The sequence below is a fragment of the Cervus canadensis genome, chromosome 4 (assembly GCF_019320065.1).
Source record: "Cervus canadensis isolate Bull #8, Minnesota chromosome 4, ASM1932006v1, whole genome shotgun sequence".
In the NCBI taxonomy this organism is placed as follows: domain Eukaryota; kingdom Metazoa; phylum Chordata; class Mammalia; order Artiodactyla; family Cervidae; genus Cervus; species Cervus canadensis.
The window spans coordinates 14,700,643-14,722,020 of NC_057389.1; the positions used below are offsets into that span (position 1 = coordinate 14,700,643).

At 42.6% G+C, this 21,378-nt stretch overlaps 1 long non-coding RNA gene across 20 annotated transcripts in view; it reads right to left on the reverse strand.

Moving 5' to 3' along the window:
- The window catches only part of LOC122439514, a 517,062-nt gene that overhangs the window by 245,976 nt on the left and 249,708 nt on the right, over window positions 1-21,378 (reverse strand). For 14 of the 20 annotated variants that reach the window (XR_006268889.1, XR_006268894.1, XR_006268888.1 and 11 more), the window contains exons 1-2: window positions 12,117-13,280; window positions 8,622-8,735 (exon numbers count right to left, since the gene is read on the reverse strand). This is a non-coding gene — a long non-coding RNA (uncharacterized LOC122439514). Of the gene's footprint in view, window positions 1-8,621; window positions 8,736-12,116; window positions 13,281-21,378 lie in introns of those variants that run through there. The other 6 variants (XR_006268903.1, XR_006268898.1, XR_006268896.1 and 3 more) reach the window with 1 other exon arrangement.

Below are 21,378 nucleotides of genomic sequence, written 5' to 3' on the forward strand. Positions count from 1 at the left end.
GGCTAGACGAGGTAGCAAGTTGTGCAAGAGGCTGAAAGCCACGCAGTTCCCTGAAGCAGTTCCTTGAAGACAGCAGGCTCTCTAGAGAGGTAGTGGGTAGCTGTGAGCGGTCCTGAGTTCCCCAGCCACGAGAACCTGGCCACCTTGCCTGCATTGAGCAGGGGTGGAGTATGGGAGTAGGCTTGGGGAACGAAGCCTCCAGCCTTACCAGGGACCATTCTGCCCAGATAATAAATGAACAGCAGTAAGTGACCCTGATAAGCTGGAGGAGGACGGACTCTCTCTCTGAATTTCCTGGGCTGAACCATCCTCCAGGGAGGCCTGACTGTCCCTAAAGAGAAGGCACTCCGTTAATGACTCCTACTGAGCATCACCACTCTTGAGGGACAATTTGTAACTTCAATTAAAAAAAAAATTGCAATATGACCATTCTTGCACCTGAGCATCATGGAGAAACTTCATCCCCAACACATCGCTATTTTCTTGACAAAGCGGACAGAAAGTTTGCTCAAAGTGAGGAGAACATGGAATGGATGTTGAATGAAGGGTCTGAGTCACATAAAATCAGTTTTTAAATATACAGTCTGTAGACTCATGGGATCAAAGAACGCTGATATTGGAAGAGATCTGCTGAACTCAGTCTAGGTTTTGCTGCGTCTTTTGAAGACATAATATTTTACCAATGAGAATAGAGTTCAGAGAGGCTCAGGAGTCTATCTAAGGCCACCCAGCATCACAGCGCTTCAGCCGGTTTAGTCTCATCCAGTCTATCCTCAGAGAAGCCGCCCCTTCCAGTACCCACCTCCTGGCACCAGCATGCAACCCTTCACCCACCACGGTCCCCCTGAACAAGGGTGCCCTGACCTCAGGGCTCACCACGCAAAGTGACACCAGCTTGGGCTGTCCGGCTGCCTTCCCACAGCTGCCCTCCAGCCGCAGGACAAAGCCATCCCAGCTTTGGACCTGGTTTCTGGCCCCGCCCGACAGCCCCGGGCAGCCCCCGCCAGTCTCAGCTGCATGCTGAGGAAAGGATGCTGAGGAAGGATGATGCTGAGGAAAGGAAGCAAGGCGACCACCGCAGCGCCAGGCTGAGTCCTCGGCCTCCCGGGGCTTTCACTTCACACCAGAGGCAACGGAGGCCTCTGAGCAGCGCAGGGGCTTGCCCACACACCTAGGGAGCCTTAAATCAACAGGAAAAGTCCGCTCATTCCGGCTTTTCTCTTTCCAAGCTTCTTTTCCAAACACGCAGCTCCTCAACAGACTGTGCAGAGGACAGCAGAAGCCGCCCCGGGTTAAACTCCCCACCGAGAACACACTCTCCAGGTCACCCTAACTCAGGCCCATGCTGAGTCCTGGGAGAGCTAGCAGGGCCTCCAGTTAACTGGGTCAGGCTCCACGCTGAGAGAGGACTGGGGAAAGCGGCCTTCTTTGCTCAGCTGCTGGCATGTGAATGGAATCAAGGAACGGCAAGGAAAGAAGCTATAAAAAGACTAGGGCTTCCCCTATAAAATGAGCACCCCAAGCCCTGGGTCCTTCAGGAGAGAAAGGCCAAACAGCAAGGACCAAAGCAGAAATCTACACTGTGAGTGCTGGTGGCCAAAAGGAAACCCAGCAGCTGAAGCTCAAGGCATAGATGGGGCCCAAACCTGGAGACTGAGCTGGGTGGGAAGGGAGAAAGGCTGGGCAGGGCTGGCATGGACTCATGTCAGTTTGCTGTATGAGGCAAGACAGCTTGTTTTTTGTTTTTTTTGATTACCCTCTCCCTGATTGTCAGCTAGAAATAAAACCACTCCAGTGCAGTCATTCCTAGAGATTCCCTGCCATTGCTCCATCCCCAGGTGGGACCTACACCTCGGTTTCTAGGATCTCCATGACCAGGGTATCTCATGGGAGGGTCAACATGCTCTATATGCAAAATGATCTTAAGGGTACACAACGATTTTCATTTTAATAGTTACATGTCTATCAGTTCAGTTCAGTTCAGTTGCTCAGTCGTGTCTGACTCTTTGCGACCCCATGGACTGCAGCACACCAGGCCTCCCTGTCCATCACCAACTCCCAGAGCTTGCTCAAACTCATGTCCATCAAGTCGGTGATGCCATCCAATCATTTCATCCTCTGTCACCACCTTTTCCTCCCGCCTTCAATCTTTCCCAGCATCAGGGTCTTTTCCACTGAGTCAGTTCTTCACATCAGGTGGCCAGAGTATTGGAGTTGCAGCTTCAGCAGCAGTCCTTCCAATGAATATTCAGGACTGATTTCCTTTACGATGGACTGGTTGGATCTCCTTGCAGTCCATTAACTATGACGATCAATACTAAATTTTCTGTTTATCAGGGGGAAAGTTACTCAAAAGAAAAAAACTCTGAGGCAACGAAGACAGCATTATTCTGACAAAAAGAAATGAAGGTGATATACAACAGCCCTGAATCTGGGAAACACTGCCCAGGATCTTCCCAAGCAGGGACCAGCGTTAGCTACAGTCTGCTGTGGAAGAGTGCCAGAGAAACGCAAGGTTTGAAATAGCATAAAATAACACGTGGCGTGAATTCTCCCACTCGGCGTGGACACCCCGGAGGTTCGTTTCTGTTGTGTGTGCTTGTGGGGGGCTCTTTATTGATCTCTTGTTTAACTTTCCAGATAGCAACATTTTATTTTCCCATATTACAGTGGCGGGGGGGGGGGGGGGCGGCGCTCTGGAGCCTCCTTCATCCCAAATCACTTAACAGAACCAATTATAGAAGAGCCATGAAGGGCTTCTGATTCCAAAGGCCTCTCTCTTTCAAGAGGAATAGCCAAGTATGAGGATTAACTTCGCCATCTTCTTCCAATGACATGCTGAATGCCAAATGGGGAGGCCACGTTAATTTTCACATGTGACATAAGACAAACATTGGCCCATGAATGGTTATACCCCCGCCTTTCCTTGCCATCTCTTCATCATTTAAAGATGGAAAAGCAAAACCAGTTAGACAAGGATTGGTCTCTAGTAACCTCCGCATCGTAAAGCCTTCCAAATCAGTGACATTTAAGTCTACATACCCACCAGGCAGAGATAGTAACTCGGTTCAGTGCTGGGATAACATTGAAATGTAGTAAATGTTGAATGTTGTTAAGGAAATAATTTCCTTAAACTCTGACCTCTGTTTCAGCTGGTTTCTTCCAAGAGAAGATAAATAAAAGCAAGAAGAGCTAGAACCATATTAGTGCTGATGAATATGCAGAAATAAGGAAAAGCGGCTACAATAGAGCACAAGTTGGTTGATCCAGCTGAGAAAAAAACATGAATAATTTGATATTTTGGCTAAAAGAACTGAATTTTTTTCAACAAATTGACCAAGTTCTTTACCACTTTTGGTGTAGACTCTGCCTGCATCTCCTAGTTTGGATGTGGAAGATCCCACAAAACTCCCCGTTTGTCAGTTTTTCCTCCCTCCCCCTCCAGTTTGGTTTTATCAGGCTCTGCCTGTAAGGAAAGGAAGGAGTTGTTGTGGTTTTAGTTGCTGTCGTGTCTGAGTCTGTGTGACCCCATGGACTGTAGCCCACCAGGCTCCTCTGTCCATGGGGATTCTCCGGGCAAGAATACTGGAGTGGGTTGCCAGTTCCTTCTCCAGGGGATCTTCCCAACCCAGGGGTCAAATCCACATTTCCTGCATTGGCAGGTGGATTCTTTACCACTGAGCCACCTGGGAAACCCAAGGAAAGGAGAACGAGACATATAACCTGACACTCAAGGAAAAAGAAGAGAAATAGAGGTGGAGAAGACAGAACAGAGCTTGAGCCTCTCTCCAATGTGTGACTGAAAGTTTTCTACTCTAGGGAAAGCTCCTGCGTCTGCCGGGCACTCGGCTTTCCCACACGTAAATAAAGTAGTAGGCTTCCTTCATCGCAGATTCTTAATATAGAATTCACAGATTCTGTAAGAGCGACATAAATGTTCTTAAAACAAGTTCAAAGTATAGTGAATATATAATTTAATTTTTGTGGGTAGAGAAGAATCCATAGTTTTTTTGTCTGAAAAAAAAAAAAAAACAACTCTTAACAACCACTGTCCTAGATGACTTATATGGTCACTTTCTGATCTTGTATCTTATTACTGCCATAGGCAGAGAATCAGAGGAAGCAGTAAACAGCCATGGGTCAGAATGACAGAAAACACAGAAGGCAGAGAAATTATTGTTTTCCTTCTTCTACCACCAATACTGAGCACCTAAGGCTTGTTCACCTTTCCCTAAAGTCACTCCAGGGTCTACATATCCATAAGTCATGGGCTATCTCCTCAAAAGAAAGGAATCTTGAGTGTAGAATACAAGGTGTACTAGTTTTATGTCAATAATTCATAAAAGAATTCTTGGACCTTCACAAACTAGATTTGCACAATTCCTAACACACATTATTTTCATTAGCTTTGACAGAAAAGAAAATCCTCATGACAGCTTCAAGTCAAACTTCAGAATGACTCAAGCCACAATGCTGATGGTTGACGCTTCTTGCAAACCATTTTGATCACCATCTCAAACTGCAGAGGTTGTTAATCTGAACAGGAATTGAGGCGGACAGGGGTGGGAAGAAGCAATAATAAAATAATGAGCTGCTGAAAAGATACCGTAATTAAAAACCCCAAACTGGCACAATTGCCTAAAAAATGAAGCCCCTTGGAGACACTACCATAGTCACTCTGTCCTTAATAAGCTAATGAGAAAGCTAGCTGGCATCACCCCTCCCCCGCTTCCTGTTGGCACAGAGACATAATTGGGAGGAAGCCAGCTGAAGCGTCTCTTTTGTGTCCACCTCTGAGGGGCCAGCTAACACTCACCAGACACAGAGGGAAAGGATATCCTAGGGTGAAACATATAAACCACTATTTTTGTAAATAAACGCTGGTCAAATATTGGCAATATCATATGGCTCAACTAGTATGCAGAATACCTCCAAAGAGGACATTCTAGCCAATTTGGCATTAGCAAGGTGCTCCTGACTCATCTTTCATTGGCAAAAATAATTGAGACTCTGGAGAAAAAGACAAGAGATGGTTAACTCACTGTGAAATCAAGTCGGTCCATCCTCAATGATCATAACAAAGTGTAAAAAGAAATGTTCAAACACCAAAACATCTCTGAAGCCAACTCAGAAATAGTTACGTGTCTTGTAGTATTCAACTGAACAAACCTCTGTGCAGAACCTACTGTACAAAGCACAGGCTGCTGGCTATATAACCACTTGGGATTAATCTTAGAGGAAAGGAGAAAGAAACCCTTCCATGAACGGGGAAGAGCTAATACCTCAGGAATTATTTGCTAACAAAGAAAGTTTTCTGGATTATCACCATCATCTTCAACATTATTAGATTTTTTAAAAAGTAATCTTTTGTGCATGTAAGCACAATAGTCATCAGTCTGGATATATTAATATCATAATTTAACCAATTCCCAATTGCTGGATATTTATTTCTAATCTTTTTATATTATTAATTTTTCTGTAAATAATACTCTTGTATATTAAAAATAGTACAGTTTGGCAAAGGCTATTTTATGTCAAGGAAGTTTGACAACCACTGGAGTTTAAATGTTAAAGTTTAAAATTTCCTATGAGTTTAGGAGTGGAAGGAAGAAGCATTCAGGTCAGCTGCTCAGCCTCTCACAAGGACAGAATCTAGTGGTTCCTCTCAAGTGAATTTCAACCAAGACTGTGAGACTAAGGATGGTCCTTATCCCCACAAACCCAAGGGAAACTCTGATTTCACCAGCTTTATAACATTTTTATTTAAATTATTTTTCAATTCAAAGTTCCCAGTCTTTTCCTAGAGAATATACCAATTTAAAAGATCATTTTCCCTATAAGAACCTACTGGCTATCACAGGGAATCCTATTCAACACGCTGTGATGACCTATATGGGAACAGAGTCTAGAAAAGAGTGGATAATGTGTATGTATTACTGACTCACTCTGCTCTACAGCAGAAGCAAACACAACATTGTAAATCAACCATACACCAAAGAAAAAATTCATTAGAATAAAAAAGAAAAATTAAAACAAAATGTAAGCATATTGAAGCCACTGAAAGCAATTGGTTATAACTAGAGTAACAGGTAGAGACAGGAATTTGGGTAAGGATGGTATTTAACATATTTTTTAGTATTAGATAATGGAGGTTCCAGTATGCCATACTTGTAATTTGAATTTACCTTGAATAAGCTAGCAACCTAATCAGCAATTTATGTTTTACCAATGACCTGTTAGGCTACAGTCCATGGGGTTGCAAAGAGTCAGACACGACTGAGTACATACAATGTTTTGATATAATTATTTTCAACAGTGTTGATAACAGGGTTAAGAATTAATACTAGGTATATTATATAGATGAGGAAGCAAACAATATGAATGGAGTTTCTCAAAAAAGCAAAACTTTTAGTGTGGCAGCTCTAAGTAATTTGTCTCTGACTTCAGATCTAATATTCTTTCAACGAAATATCTTGCATTTAACAGGTACTCAATTAATGTACTATGAGCTGATATTTTACTAACAGCAAGAACCAAGTAATTCAAGAGACCCAAAAGTAAATAAATAAAAAGGTCATTTTTCTAACAGCTAATTTAAAGCATTGGGTATGTCTGTTTTGCCAGTTTTACTGATATATATAACTGACTCATAGCATTGTTTAAGTGTATGGCATACAACATAATGATTTTACATATATATTAAAAAAACCTCATATAGGTATAACTTTTTTCCTGTATGAGAACTTTTAAGATCTACTTCCCTTAGCACCTTTCAAATACACAATATATTACTGTTAGCTACAGTCACTATGCTGTATGTTATATTTGCAGAACTTCTTCATCTTACAACTAGAAGTTTGTACCTTTTCATCACCTTCATCCACTTCCCTCAGCCACTACTCCCTGCCTCTGGCAACCAGCAATTACTCTTTGTATTCATAAGTTTGATATTTTAGATTATACATATAAGTGAGATCACAGAGTATTTGTCTTTCTCTGACTTATTTCATTCAGCCTAATGTCCTCCAAGTGTGAGGTGATACCTCACTGTGGTCTTGATTTGCATTTTCCTAACGATTAGTACCTTTTCATTTGCCTGCTAGTCATCCGTGTGTCTTTTTTTGAAAAACTGTCTATTCAGTTTTTCTGCCCACTTTTTAAATTGGAGTGTGGGGGTTTTTTGTTGTCGTTACCGAGTTGGATGAGTTCCTTGTCTATTCATATATCTTTTATATGTATTAATATATTTTAGATGTTAACCCCTTATCAGATATAAAAGTTGCACATATTTTCTCCCGTGCTGTGGGTTGCATTTTCATTTTGTTGATGGTTTTTATTGCTGCACAGAAACTTTTTAGCGTAGTGTGGCTGACATGGTTAGATCATGACAGTAACCATTAAGGCCATGTTAGGAGGAGAAAATTTTAGGAGCATGGAGAGTAGACCTGAACTTACTGTGCTAGTGTTACTGGTTATTGGGCATCCCAAAGACAGGTAACAAAGCCAGACTTCGACTTTATTATTTCTAAATATAGGAACATAGGGAAACTGGGCAGTGGAGCCTATATTCTAGAGGGGTCACCAGTAAAATTTACAACCTCTGCCAGCAGGGGCAGGGCTCTTCTCCAAGGAAGGCCCATTTGTTTGTTCAGCATTATCCTGAGGGAGCCAGAAAGGGACAGCTTATTAGAGAGTTTAACAGTTTCATATGTTAAACTCTCTAATAAGAGCAAGCTTGGTGGTTGAGTCAAAACATTAAAACAGATAATATGCTGACATGCATACAATTTTTAAATTCACAACTTATACTGGTTTAAAAGTACACACATTGTCACATTGTTTTCCAAACATTTCTTTCCTTAATGCAATAGTGAAGCCAACTGCAGCCCCACATATACATATGTGTGTATGTATACATATACACATGCATATGCATATACATATATCCATATCCATATATAGAGTCTTCACTAGATCCTCAGTAACAGTGAATCCACAAGTATTGATAATAATGATAGTAATAGTATACAGTATTAATTATTTTATAATAAACTACTATAATAATACAAGACCAGCTAGAATTCTATACTGAGAAATAAAATTTAAGATATGACTCTTGCCATGTAAGTTAGAGAAAAAGAACTCATAAAATTATTTTAAAAGTTACCAGATGAGCTATTGATGGGACTTAGAGCAATAATTCCTGAAGTGTATAACAGGGCCAATGAACAGTATAGGGGGAAGAGAAATTCAAATGGGGGCTGGAGGAGTCAAGAAGCACTGATGAGGTAGAGCATTAATCGTCGGCTTCACATTGACTTTCATTTTTCCATGGTGAGAGAGGAAATGTAGAGGTTACCAAGTGGAGAGCCAAGACAAGCAAAAATAAAAAAGCAGGAAATGGCATCTCTGGAAGTTGGTGAGTATAGAATAGTTTGGCTGGAATAAAGGGCCAGATTTTTTCTGAGAGTAGGTAAGACCTAAGCCTGGTGGGCTGCCGCCTATGGGGTCGCACAGAGTCGGACACGACTGAAGCGACTAAGCAGCAGCAGCAACTCTAGTTGAAATACTAGAATTTGAAATACTCTTTTAAGTCATAAGTCAGAGTTTGAAATACTTACAGGCAATACAACTTTTGTCCCAGTAATGGGTTAGTACCAAATACTCAGTTTTGTAAAGCAGTTCAGCTCACATCCACAAAAGGAAATAATACTAATTTCACTCATGTTTCTAACCTGCAAAGACAAAGGAAAAGATAGCTCCATTCAGCACATTTAAAAGACTCATCTGGGCCTCCTGGGGTATCCCCTTTGGTCTTGTAGCTTGGTACTGCTCTGGCAGAGTGGACAGATGCTTTGAGTTTTTAATATTTTTCAGAAAAGCTCTTAGAAATAGTAACTGGGATCACATGAATAAATCTTCAGCAGTTAATGAAAAGACCTTGGGAAACCCCAAAGCACAAGAACAGAAGACAGAAAGAGAACAGATAAGTGTTGGGCAATTCTAACCAGAGCCACTCAGTTCCTCATTTCTGAACCAGCTGTACTGCTGGTAGACATCTGGGCTGAGGAGTGCCATCTGGTGAAGGAAGTAGGATCGCAGTAGAGCAGAAAAACCATCATCAAAACAACTAGGATCTGTATGTCACTTATAAATTGTCAAACACTTTCAAGACACATGATGTGATTTAAAACTCTCCAGAACTGGCGAGGTCAACGGGATGGTTCTTGTCCCCATTCTAGAGATAGGGACGCTCTCAGTGCCTGTGTAAGTAACCATCCTAAGCTATTCCCAGAGTTATTCATTAACCTGGTCTTCCAACTTCTAGTCCAATTGTTTCTTTGACTACAGAATTGTTTTCCTCTACCTTAGAGGCACAAAATAGCAAAAGAATGAATATAAAGAGAATTTTGTCTTTTATTTTGCTTAATCAAAGATGTTCTTAAGTGTCTTGAAGACTTTATTACTGATTCTAAAAAACATATTCCCAGCCTAATAGCCAGGTCATTAGAAAAGACCCTGATGCTGGGAAAGATTGAAGGCAGGAGGAAAAGGGGATGACAGAGGATGAGATGGTTTGATGGCACCACCGACTCAATGGACATGAGTTTGAGCAAACTCCAGGAGATGGTGATGGACAGGGAGGCCTGGCGTGCTGCAGCCCATGGGGTCGCAAAGAGTTGACACGACTCAGTCGACACGACTGAGCAACTAAACAACAATAACAGCAAGCCTAATATCCTGCCAAGTTTAGGCCAGTTTGTGGGGGTCACCCTGCCTTTTTTAAAGGGGATAGAATTAACACCTAAAGGCACTCTTTATACATAATGGATTAACTAACATCTCCCCTATGCAAAGAATGGCACTGGTCATCCTTAGGAGAGCTGACAAAACTGCTTCTCAACTATTCCTGTTGTTCCATGGATTGGATGAGGATCCTGGCAGTACACTTATTTTTGAAAAGGAACCCCTAGGCGACCAGAAGGAAGTATTGCACTTCGACCTGCCTATGTGCTATAGAGTCTTTTATAGTAAAGGTGATGGGAACAATAACAACTGTCATTTACTAAGAATTTACTACACGCCAAGGACTGGCACACATGCTGTCCACATATCTTATTTCATCTTCAGAAGAAAATTGGGAAGCAGGTGTTATTACCATCTTACAGATAACAAATTTGAAGCTCAGAGCAGTCAATTAACCTTGTCCAAAGTTACACATGGAACAAGGGGCAGAAATGAAATTTAAGCTGAGATCAATTTTACTCCAAAGCCATCCCCTGGCCCCGTACACTACACTGCATCGGAAGGTACATTCTTCCGTTCTCATTGCATGAGTTGACTGCTTCTCCTCCTGCCCACCCTCAACCGTTTCAGAGAAAGAACAGACTTGCAAGCAAGCTAACAAAAACAAACGGCTGGGCAACAAGTTGGGCCCTGACATCTGAATCAATGTTGAAACCAAAAATAAGTACAAAGTCATGAATAATATAAGAGTGGAACTTGAAGGAATCTCAAGAAATTAGAGACTCATTCATTCCAATAATATTCACTGGGAATCTACCATGTGCTCTATAATGCACTAGAAGCTGAAGATGGAAAAGAGAAAAGTCATCCCTCCTGCCTTGAGAACTTACATTCTAAAAGGAAATACAGGCACACAAATGGTTGCCATATAGCTAATAAGTATGTACAAATTAAAGAGGGGGCTCAAAGATGAGAACGATCCACTCTGTTTGGGGCCCCAGTCCCAGTCTGGATGCTTGAACTGGGTCTCGAAGTATGAGTATAAGTCTGACAGATAAAACTTTGTGGGAATGATATTCCAAGATAAGAGAAAGAAAAGATTCAAAGGGATGGGATATAAAAATCACACTGGAGTTTGGGGGACATGTGAATAGTTCAACATGGCTAAAGTGTTGGCATAGAAATAGAAGACTAGGGAGGCTTGTCACGGAAAGCTTTGTAAGCAAGTCACCCAGTGGGAGTGAGATGCTGGAAGAGAGACTATTGCAATAAATCGGGAAAGAGAGGATGAGGGGCTAGGCAGAGGCAGCAGGACCAGAAGAAACCAGTTAAGGAAGAAAAGTAATAAGGAAGACAAATCAACAGAGCTGAACTTAATGACTGATCAGAAGAAAGAGTTTGTCAGGTGATAGGGAGAGGGGAAGGGTCAGAAGGAAGACACTCAGGTTCTGCATTTGGGTTGGATGAATGAATGGGTAAGGCAGGAAAAAGGTGAGGAATTCAATGGGGAGTAATTTGAGATAGTGGTATCCATAGAATCACTTTCAGTGTCCTATCTTTTTGCCTTTTCACACTGTTCATGGGGTTCTCAAGGCAACCATTCTCTTCTCCAATGGACCACGTTTTATAAGAACTCTCCACCATGACCATGTCCATCTTGGGTGGCCCTACACAACATGGCTCACAGTTTCACTGAGTTAGACAAGGCTGCCTCCTAGAAATCTGTATGCAGGTCAAGAAGCAACAGTTAGAACCGGACCTGGAACAATGGACTGGTTCCAAATTGGGAAAGGTGTACATCAAGCCTGTATATTGTCACCCTGCTTATTTAACTTACATGCAGAATACATCATGAGAAACATTGGGCTGGATGAAGCACAAGCTGGAATCAAGATTGCCAAGAGAAATATCAATAATCTCAGATATGCAGATGATACCACCCTTATTGCAGAAAGCGAAAAGGAACTAACGAGTCTCTTGATGAAAGTGAAAGAGGAGGGTGAAAAAGGTGGCTTTAAACATTCAAAGAACGAAGATATGGAGCAGAAACTGGCAACCCACTCCAGTATTCCTGCCTGGAGAATTTCATGAACAGAGGAGCCTGGCGGGCTACAGTCCATGGGGTCGCAAAGAGTCGGACATTACTGAGCGACTAACACACACACCTTTGTTTCATAGCACTGTGGACCCATGAGTAGCATGTGTCTTTATGAGAAATATGAAGGCTTGACTTACGATACACTTTCACATATAAGGAGACAAAGATATAAATGTATGAATGAACCCAATTTACTGAAATAACAGTTATTTTTGAAACATCATGTGTCATGTGTCTTTAACCAGCCAACACTCATACTTAATCTACTTACTTTTTTATTTGTCTGTCAGGTGAGGAGGACAGTGTAACTGTGCAACCTTCCCAGATGAATCCCAGTTCTTCCCTCTGATTCCTCCTTAGAGAGGCTTCCGGAACACATCAGAGATTTTCTCAAGGTTGAATTGCAGCCACAACAAAACAAAACAAACAGCTAAATTAAGCTAAATGATAACAATACCTTCAGAGAAGGAATCTCATTTTTAATCTTACAAAAGATTGCATGACGATTCCCTGTCAAGTAAAGTGACTAGAATTTTAACGGCTGAAATAAGCATGTGTCAGTAAGGGTACAGGTAAGTTCCACAAGTGTCGCCATTGGCTTAGTTCCAGTATAAGGACTAATGACTAATATCGTTTGCCCGGGTATTTTGAGATTCCTTCCTTTTATTTTTTTAAGCAACATGTGATAGTATTACCTCACGTTAAGAAATATACTGTACAGAAAGACATAAAAATAATCATGTATTCACTCTGAACCCTTTTCAAGGCCTTTCAAATGACTACGTGTCTAGTTTTTGTATGGCCATTGTAGGCCATGTCGTTTCTGTTGTGTTAATTGATGGCATTATTGTGAAGGCCCCTCTTCATGTTTTTTCACGTCTTGTCTAAGAAGTCTTCAGCAAGCTCTGGGTTCTTAAATCTCTGATACATGTTGAGTTACTTTTTGTACTAACCATGTGCAGTTTAGGTAGTGGGTTTTTTTTTTTTTTTTCCCCTAAGGATGTTCAGTTGTTCTGGCACCAATTGAATAATTGAAAAGACTATCCTGCCTCCACTAAACTGAACTTAGTTAAAAACAAAAAAATCTGCTGGGCATATTAATTTTTGGTCTGGTTCTGAGTTCTTTATGTTATCCTATTGATCTGTGTATTTAAGCCTCTGCTAATACCACATTATCTTGAATACTGTAGCTATCATTAAATCTCAAAATTGGATAAAGTACTTCTATTTTCTTAATATTTTTTAAAATTGATTTAGCTTCACATGTCAATTTTTCTTTTGGTTTTCTGTATAAGTTTTAACATGTGCTTGTCTATAAATTAAAAACATCTTGGGGGCTTTTCATAGGAAAGAAAAAAAAAACAAAGATTGTGGCATCCAGTCCCATCACTTCATGGGGAACAATGAAAATAGTGACAGACTTTATTTTCTTGGGCCCCAAAACCACTGCAGATTGTTATTGTAGCCATGAAATTAAAAGATGCTTGCTCCTTGGAAGAAAAGCTATGACAAATCTAGACAGCATATTAAAAAGTTAAGACATTACTTTGCTGACAAAGGTCCATATATTCAAAGCTATGGTTTTTCCAGCTGTCATGTATGGATGTGAGAGTTGGACCATAAAGAAAGCTGAGTGCTGAAGAATTGATGCTTTTGAACTGTGGTGTTGGAGAAGATTCTTGAGAGTCCCGTGGACAGCAAGGAGAGCAAACCGGTCAATCCTAAAGGAAATCAGTCCTAAATATTCGTTGGAAGGACTGATGCTGAAGCTGAAGCTCCAACACTTTGGCCACCTGATGTGGAGAACTGACTCATTTGAAAAGATCCTGATGCTGGGAAAGGTTGAAGGCAGAAGGAGAAGGGGGCAACAGAGGATGAGATGGTTGGATGGCATCACCGACTCGATGGACATGAGTTTGAGTAAACTCCAGGAGTTGGTGATGGACAGGGAGGCCTGGTGTGCTGCAGTCCACGGGGTCACAAAGAGTCAGACACGACTGAGCGGCTGAACTGAGAGAATCTCTGGTGAATGTTCTGCAGTGCGTAGATACATGGAGAGACTCACTCATGTAGACTATTCAATTGGATCCTTGAATCCCCAGCCAAAATAAAATCTGTCCATTTATGGCATCCAGGTGACCCATTTTTCTCACCATGAAAAATACTGGCATTTTAAATTTATATTATCCTTCCTTCTAAGATTTTGGAGCTGACTTTTCCCACAACTGCAAATAAACATGCACAGGAATTCTCTAACTCCTTTCCATCGGTTTGTTTTTTTCATGGAGATTCTCGTGTTCAGTTCTAAATTCCTGCCAGTCAAGCATTTCTAATACAAATACCCAAGGAACTGTATGGAATAATGACCAACTTTTACATAAGGACCTGTTTACTCTTATCACTTCATAGAAGTTAAATGGCACCAGGGCCAAAGGGTGGGGTTAACAGTAATGTACCCGATCATGAAGAAAAAAAATGAGTTCTCAAGTAGCACACATTAAGAGACTATCTTTATATATCAAAACTTGACTTAAAAATTGTTTTTAAATGTTTAATTGGCATCAGGCCTTTAGGGTGCAGTGTTACAGTAAAAACCCAAGAGCTAAAACACATTCATGTTTACTCTCCTATAATTGCCTTGAATTGCAAATAAAGGATTACTGCAAGGTAATATGAGAGAGGAAATTCCTTCTTTGTTAAAGATTTAAGAGTGCAGGTAGGGTGGAAATGAACTGATAAGTCTCATGTATATCTGAATGAGCAAGAAAGGTGTGCAAGAGAGAAATGTTAAAGGACATTCTAATTATGATTAGGATAAAGGCCCGTTCAGCAAAGCAGTCTCATCTGGCTTCTAGTGATATCAGTCTGCATAATGGAAATAATAAGTTAAGGTCATGAGATTGTTGGAGTCTCTTGTGAATATTAGGCTTATTTCCTCAGTGAGTCAGAGTTAGAATGTCAGAGAGATCAATTTATGTGAATACAATTAATAAGGTAATTAAGAAGTAGAGACAACTCAAGAGGATATTGCCTGATAATTAATAACCAGCTGGAAAGGATGAAGATCCTAGGAAACAGTGAATTAAATAAAGATTGGCATGGAGAATTTCCATCAATAAGATATGGGCTATTGTTTAAGGCAGCTGGGGTTAGTATCTGCTGCCATCTGCTTAAAAAAATAAAACTCAGATTAAACAGGGCTTCTTGGAATTTTATGGCTTCTAATTTTATGTCCAATAATTTTACATTCTAGAGAGCCCAAAGAAAGGGGCCCAGAAATAAGGAGAAGGAAAGGGGGTCACAATGTCCTACATGAAAATAGCACCTGGTCTAGAGTGAGGGTCTGGGTTCTACTCTCATCTCTAGAGATTAGTTGCACAATCTGAAACAAAGCACTTCACGTTCAGGTCTCCACTTCTTCATTAGCCAAACAGGGTGACTGAACTCTGTGACCTCGACAATTTCTTGCAGCTCTGAAATCTGAATTATAAACACAGCTCCTTAACAATGACAACCACAAAAAGTTGAAATATGAACACTCAGACCAGAGCCTGGGGTGGTAATTGTTGGCTGAGGGTGTTGAATAGGCACCAAGAGGTACTGAAGACCCAGATTTTAAAGAAAAAGGAAAAAATTTGAAAAATACAAAAGAAATAGTCCCATTTTCTTAAGTCACGTGTTTGAAAATAAGCATGAGAAATAAAAGTGTGGGGCTGTGGTTTATTTCTCTTTGCAACTTCTGAAACTTGTAAGCAGATGATTTACTGATGTAAGGGGTCTAGCTACAAACGAAATGCCCCTTGTTATAAAAAATAACATAAACCATTCACCTCAAAGTTCAACCCACTCCGTGACAAGGTTCTCTGGAAACCAAAGTTTAAAAATCCAGGAACTTATTCAACTACAGAGTCTTTGCTACAGATACTCCTTGGTTAAGCGAACACTTCTTTGAAGATGGATATAAAACATCTCTTGGATTCAGAGGAAGCAAGAAAGCAGACAGCTGCCTGTCTGCCTGGACCTCAGTATATCTCCTGTGCATGCGTGCTAAGTCCCTTGTTATCCCCCAGGCTGGAGGCTGCTGCACATTTGGGGAGATGGGAAGAAATGAAACGCCTCAATGCCAGACCCTTCCCCAGGGTCTCCAATGGCATGTTTGCTCTTCTCGGAAAGCACCCAGGCACCAGTAGAACTTGGTAAGGATGAGTAGCAAGGCCAGTTTTCTTAGGGGAAATGAGTCACTTTGCAGATGGCACCAGGCACCTTGCAAAGCACGTGTATGCAAAGAAAGGCCCAGGTTAGGGTTGAGAGGGATGAGGGACAGGCTGTGAGGTGGGGGAAAGCTGACTGTTCACACCCATGCAAATGACCGTGGGAGTTTCGGGTACCATCTGTCAAGGCTGCCTCCTCTCTCAGACTAACCGCACAGCCTGCCTGCCTCTGTAGCACCCTAGAGGTCAAACGGGGGCTTCTCAAAGATGCCACTGAAGAATCCTAACCCAACTCCAAAGTCCTACTTGCATCTTTCTTTTCCAAGCAGAGCCCGGGGCCTGCTTTGTGTGGTGATGTACATTCCAAGAGCAGACACCCAAATAAAACAGGGCAGAAAAGCCCCCTCTGACTTCCTTCTAAGGGGCCTGCACTCCAAAGGGGAGCCTATTCTTTCAGCTCCCCAAGCAATGAAAAGGTCACTTTGGCAGTTTATTTGGAGAGGTGAGGCAGCATGTCACAGCAGCACACAGAAATAATTATAATCGACCTGAAGTCACTGAGAAAAGCAGCCAAGATAAATGTAGCTAAATTCAGTCAGCAGGACATCTCTATCTCATGCGTAGATTTTTCCTTTATGGCTCAAGTGTTTGATGTTGTGGAGAGAATAGTTAAGCTGGGGGTTTGGATCTAGATTGTGTTCAAGCCATTAGCCAGTTGTACGAGCGGGGCAATTCATCTCCTTGGGACTCACTTTTCTTACCTGTAAAGTGAGGACATTGTGATCTTTAAAATTCCTTCTAGTGTCAATTAATGGTCCAATAATATTGGACTGTGATTTTTAAGAGGGCTGGAGGGCTGGATGTCCCAGCCTGGTCAGGAATTTCAAAACAAGCACACAGTCTGGGCAGTCTCTGCAAATTACTCCCCATTGTGACATTTTGAGCATAAGAAAGGAACAAGGCTAATGTGTAAGAACTTACAACACTGTTTCATTAGCTTGCAGAAGCTAACGTCGTTGGCTGCTATCTACTGAAGCCATAGGCATTGGACAATGTCTGGGGACATTTTTGATGGTCTCCTCTAGGGTGAGCTGAGTGGTGAGGGATGGGGGATGCTGCTGACAGGACAACCTCCACCCCAAAAAAGGATGATCTGGCCCCAAATGCACGAATACTGAGGTGGGGCTCTGTGTGTACAATTTGGAGCAGGTAGCTGAGCTGGGAGACTGGGAGGTAACCGGGAGAGGCAGGCTGTGACCTCTCACCTCGTCCAGGTTGTAGCCATGTGGGGATGAGGGCCTCCTATTGTCAAGCCTTCCAATTCCTCCAACGTCATAAATCTAGACTTTTACTGAACTCATCTGGTTTTCAACACTGGCAATGACTAATTGCCAGTTCTTTCAAAATACCAGAACTCCAAAATACCAGGGCTCCAAAATCACTGCAGATGGTGACTGCAGCCATGAAATTAAAAGACGCTTGCTCCTTGGAAGAAAAGCTATGACCAACCTAGACAGCATGTTAAAAACCAGAGATACTACTTTGCCAACAAAGGTCAGCCTAGTCAAGGCTGTGGTTTTTCCAGTGGTCATGTATGGATGTGAGAGTTGGACCATAAAGAAAGCTGAGTGCCAAAGAATTGATGCTTTTGAACTGTGGTGTTTGAGAGGACTCTTGGGAGTCCCTTGGACTGCAAAGAGATCCAACCAGTCAATCCTAAAGGAGTCAGTCTTAAATATTCATTGGAAGGACTGATACTAAAGCTGAAACTCCAATACTTCGGCCACCTGATGTGAAGAACTAACTCATTGGAAAAGACCCTGATGCTGAGAAAGATGGAAGGCAGGAGGAGAAGAGGACGACAGAGGATGAGATGGTTGGATGGCATCACCGACTCAGTGGACATGAGCTTGAGTAAACTCTGGGAGTTGGTGATGGACAGGGAGGCCTGGCATGCTGTGGTCCATGGGGTTGCAAAGAGTTGGACACGACTGAGTGACTGAACTGAACTGAACTGAAAATACCAGACTTCCCTAGGCCGGGGGCAAGGCCAGATCAGATTCCCTAGGCAGGGGGCAAGGCCAGATCAGATTCCGGCTGCAGGCTGCTAGTCTGCCACTCCCTCATCTCACAGGACTTCCCTGGTGGCTCAGATGGTAAAGTATCTGCCTGCAGTGAGGAGACCCGGGTTTGATCCCTGGGTCAGGAAGAGCCCCTGGAGAAGGAAATGGCAACCCACTCCAGTACTCTTGACTGGAAAATTCCATGGACTGAGGAGCCTGGTAGGCTACAGTCCATGGGGTCACAAAGAGTCGGACACAACTGAGCGACTTCGCTTTTTCTTTCGTCTTACATGGCAAAAACTAACTTCCAGCATTCCCTTAGCCTTAAAGAAAAAGTGTTCAAAAGAAATGCAGCCACCTGAGCTGTTGTACAACACTACAAGATCGGTTTAGATAGAAGTTGAGGAGGGGGGCAGGAAACGATCTAATTGCATAACTAGGAGAAACACACAGCAAATGACGGGTAGCTGCAACGGAATGCTCTATCTTGAACTCAGCCCACAGTCAGGTTTGGCTTGGTTTTGATGCACATTTGGTTTGCTCTTTCTTCAAGTCCCATTCAACCCGGGAGCACCAAGCTCAGGAGATCAGATGATGAGGCAAAAGCCTTCCGAAACCTGGCCATGCCCTTTACTGAGTGACCCTGGGCCTCAGGTTCACAGATTCTCTGGCTTGCTCAGGAGGAGAGGTACAGGCTAACCCTTCCTGCTTCACCAGGACTTGAAACCTGGAGATTCCAGAAGCTTTTTCAGCTGGATGAGCCCCAAAGGATCTCTGACACATCTAGTACAGAAGAAAGGTGTGGACACCCCTTCATACCTGAGAAGGCTCTTCATCTGTATCACAAATCAAAACCCACCAGGCTGGCCACAGGCATTTCACAGCATGTGAGGGGAACTTCATCTGGCCTTCTCTGGCTTCAGTCATATACCAGATATTTGCACTTTGGAGCACCTAATGTTTACTTTCTTGAGTGACTTAATACTGATGCAGTGATTCACCTTTCTAGCACGTACATCATCTGATAAGTTCTGGAACCCAAAGGTGACGGCTGTTTACTAACAACACTGCATGTATGGTAACACTGTACTATTTTTTTTAAAGCACTTTAAGCATCTCTCATGTTGTCATCACATCTGTTGGGACTGTGATACACAGAACATCCTGTGAAGACAGTAGGTGTGGTCTTATTACACCCATTTCACAGATAGACTAGCCAAACTGTGATCCCTGTAACACCCTCTAGGGCAGGTAGTGGGGCATGGGCTCTGGAGCCAGACTGCCTGGGTTTAAACCCTCACATTGACTCATCAGCTGTATAAGCTTGCACAAATCACTTTATTTCCCTGTGCCTCAAATTTCCATATTTGAAAAATAAGAATAGTAGTATCAGACTCTACCTCAGAGTTGTCATGAGAATTAAATGAGTTGATAAACACGTAAAGCACTTCGGGAATGGCCTGGGACAAAGTAAGCACTGTAGTGTTAGCTGTTACTGCCATCATCTTCCAGATGAAGTGACCGAAGCACAGTAACCCAAGTGATCTGAGTCCAGGGTTTGCAGTCATTTCACTGCGGCTCAATGAAGACACCGGGAAAGGAGGTGCTGAATGATATGTCAGCCTTTCATCACACAAGGATATGGAATCCAGGCCTCTTGACTCCAGTTCTAGCATCTTTTCCACCTCACCCTGTAACCCGTGGGTATCACAGCATGTGGGAGAGAACAGGCGATGAAAGTGAAAAGATGTGGACCACACAGCAGCTGGTCCCCTCTCACAGAGCTGAGTGTCTTGAAGGACTGAGGTAGCAGAAGGGCACAGCCCTCTGCAACCAAGCCCAGTAGGAGGAGGAGGAGAGTCCATCAGTCCAGAAGCACAGCTCCCTGTAAACTCATCAAGCTATTACCACTGTGAGCTGGGATACGTGTGTTCTGACATGAGCAAAGAAGGGCTCACCCCCCACAGGAAGTTCTTTCAGTTCAGCCAAACACACTAAGTATGTTTTAAGTCAGAATAATTGCCCACTCCTGCCCTGGAGAGTTTCAAAGACACAGTGACTTGCTAGATGTCCTGAAATTGATCACTTCATCATCAAACAAGCCAGCCAGGGGAACAAACGCTTTGGCAGGAAGGCTAACAGGCAAACAAAAAAAAATGAATCATCTTATGGTTACTAATGTTTTTGCTGCTATGACTAAAGATTGCTGTGATTTTTTTTTTTTTTTTGAGGGGGGTAGTTAAGATGCCTGGATATTTTACTGCTGAAAATGTCAAGCCACTGAGCTATTGCGATGATAACTGAGCATGCCATGAGAGCATTTCAGGACTGCTTTTCTGTTGTTATGCAGTCAGCATTATAGATTCAGAATAAATTTGAGCGACTGCTGATCTGCCTTCCAACACGCAGCAGGACTGGCTCTGAAGGAAGCATTAGCTCTGCAGGCTGCAAATGTATATCATGAATGATGCCAGGGTACGGATGTCACCAGACCTCTGGGCGTGCTTTCTATGTGCTCTTTGTTCCCTGACAAAACTCTTTAAGGTGCCCCCCTGCCCCCGCAAGGGGCCCACCTTAGCTGACCCAGGAATTCACTCCACCTATTAAGTTAATATAGCAACCTGCGCAGTCAGAGCTTCCTGAGTGCTGCTGCGTGCAATGGAGCGATGGGATGTGATGGTTTTTAGAAGTGGCTTATTTAAAAGGCTTTGCACTTCCTTGGAAGAGGGTTTCATGTAATAGGACTAAATAATTATTATAATCATCATCATACATATTCATTAAATAAGATTATTTTTTTCAAGTACATACAGAATAAAGTATGCTAGATTTTAATTGTAAAATTCTAATGCAGTGCTCCTCAGTTAAAACAAACCAGTGGTTTTTCTGAACAGCTGAATGTGTGAAAAGTTTACCTGGCAATGCCCAACTCTCCGTGTGTGTGTGTGTGTGTGTGTGTGTGTGTGTGTGTGCGTGTGCATGCTCAGTCACTTCAGTCGTGTCTGACTCTGTGCGACCCCTTGGACTGTAACCCGCCAGGCTCCTCTGTCCATGGAATTCTCCAGGCAAGAATACTGGAGTGGGTTCAGGCTCTCCTCCAGGGGATCTTCCCAACCCAGGGATCAAACCCCCATCTGTTACATATCCTGCACTGGAGACGAGTTCTTTACCACCAGCCCCACCTGGGAAGCCCCAAGCCTCTCCTTCTGCTGCTGCTGCTACGTCACTTCAGTCGTGTCCCTCTGTGCAACCCCATAGA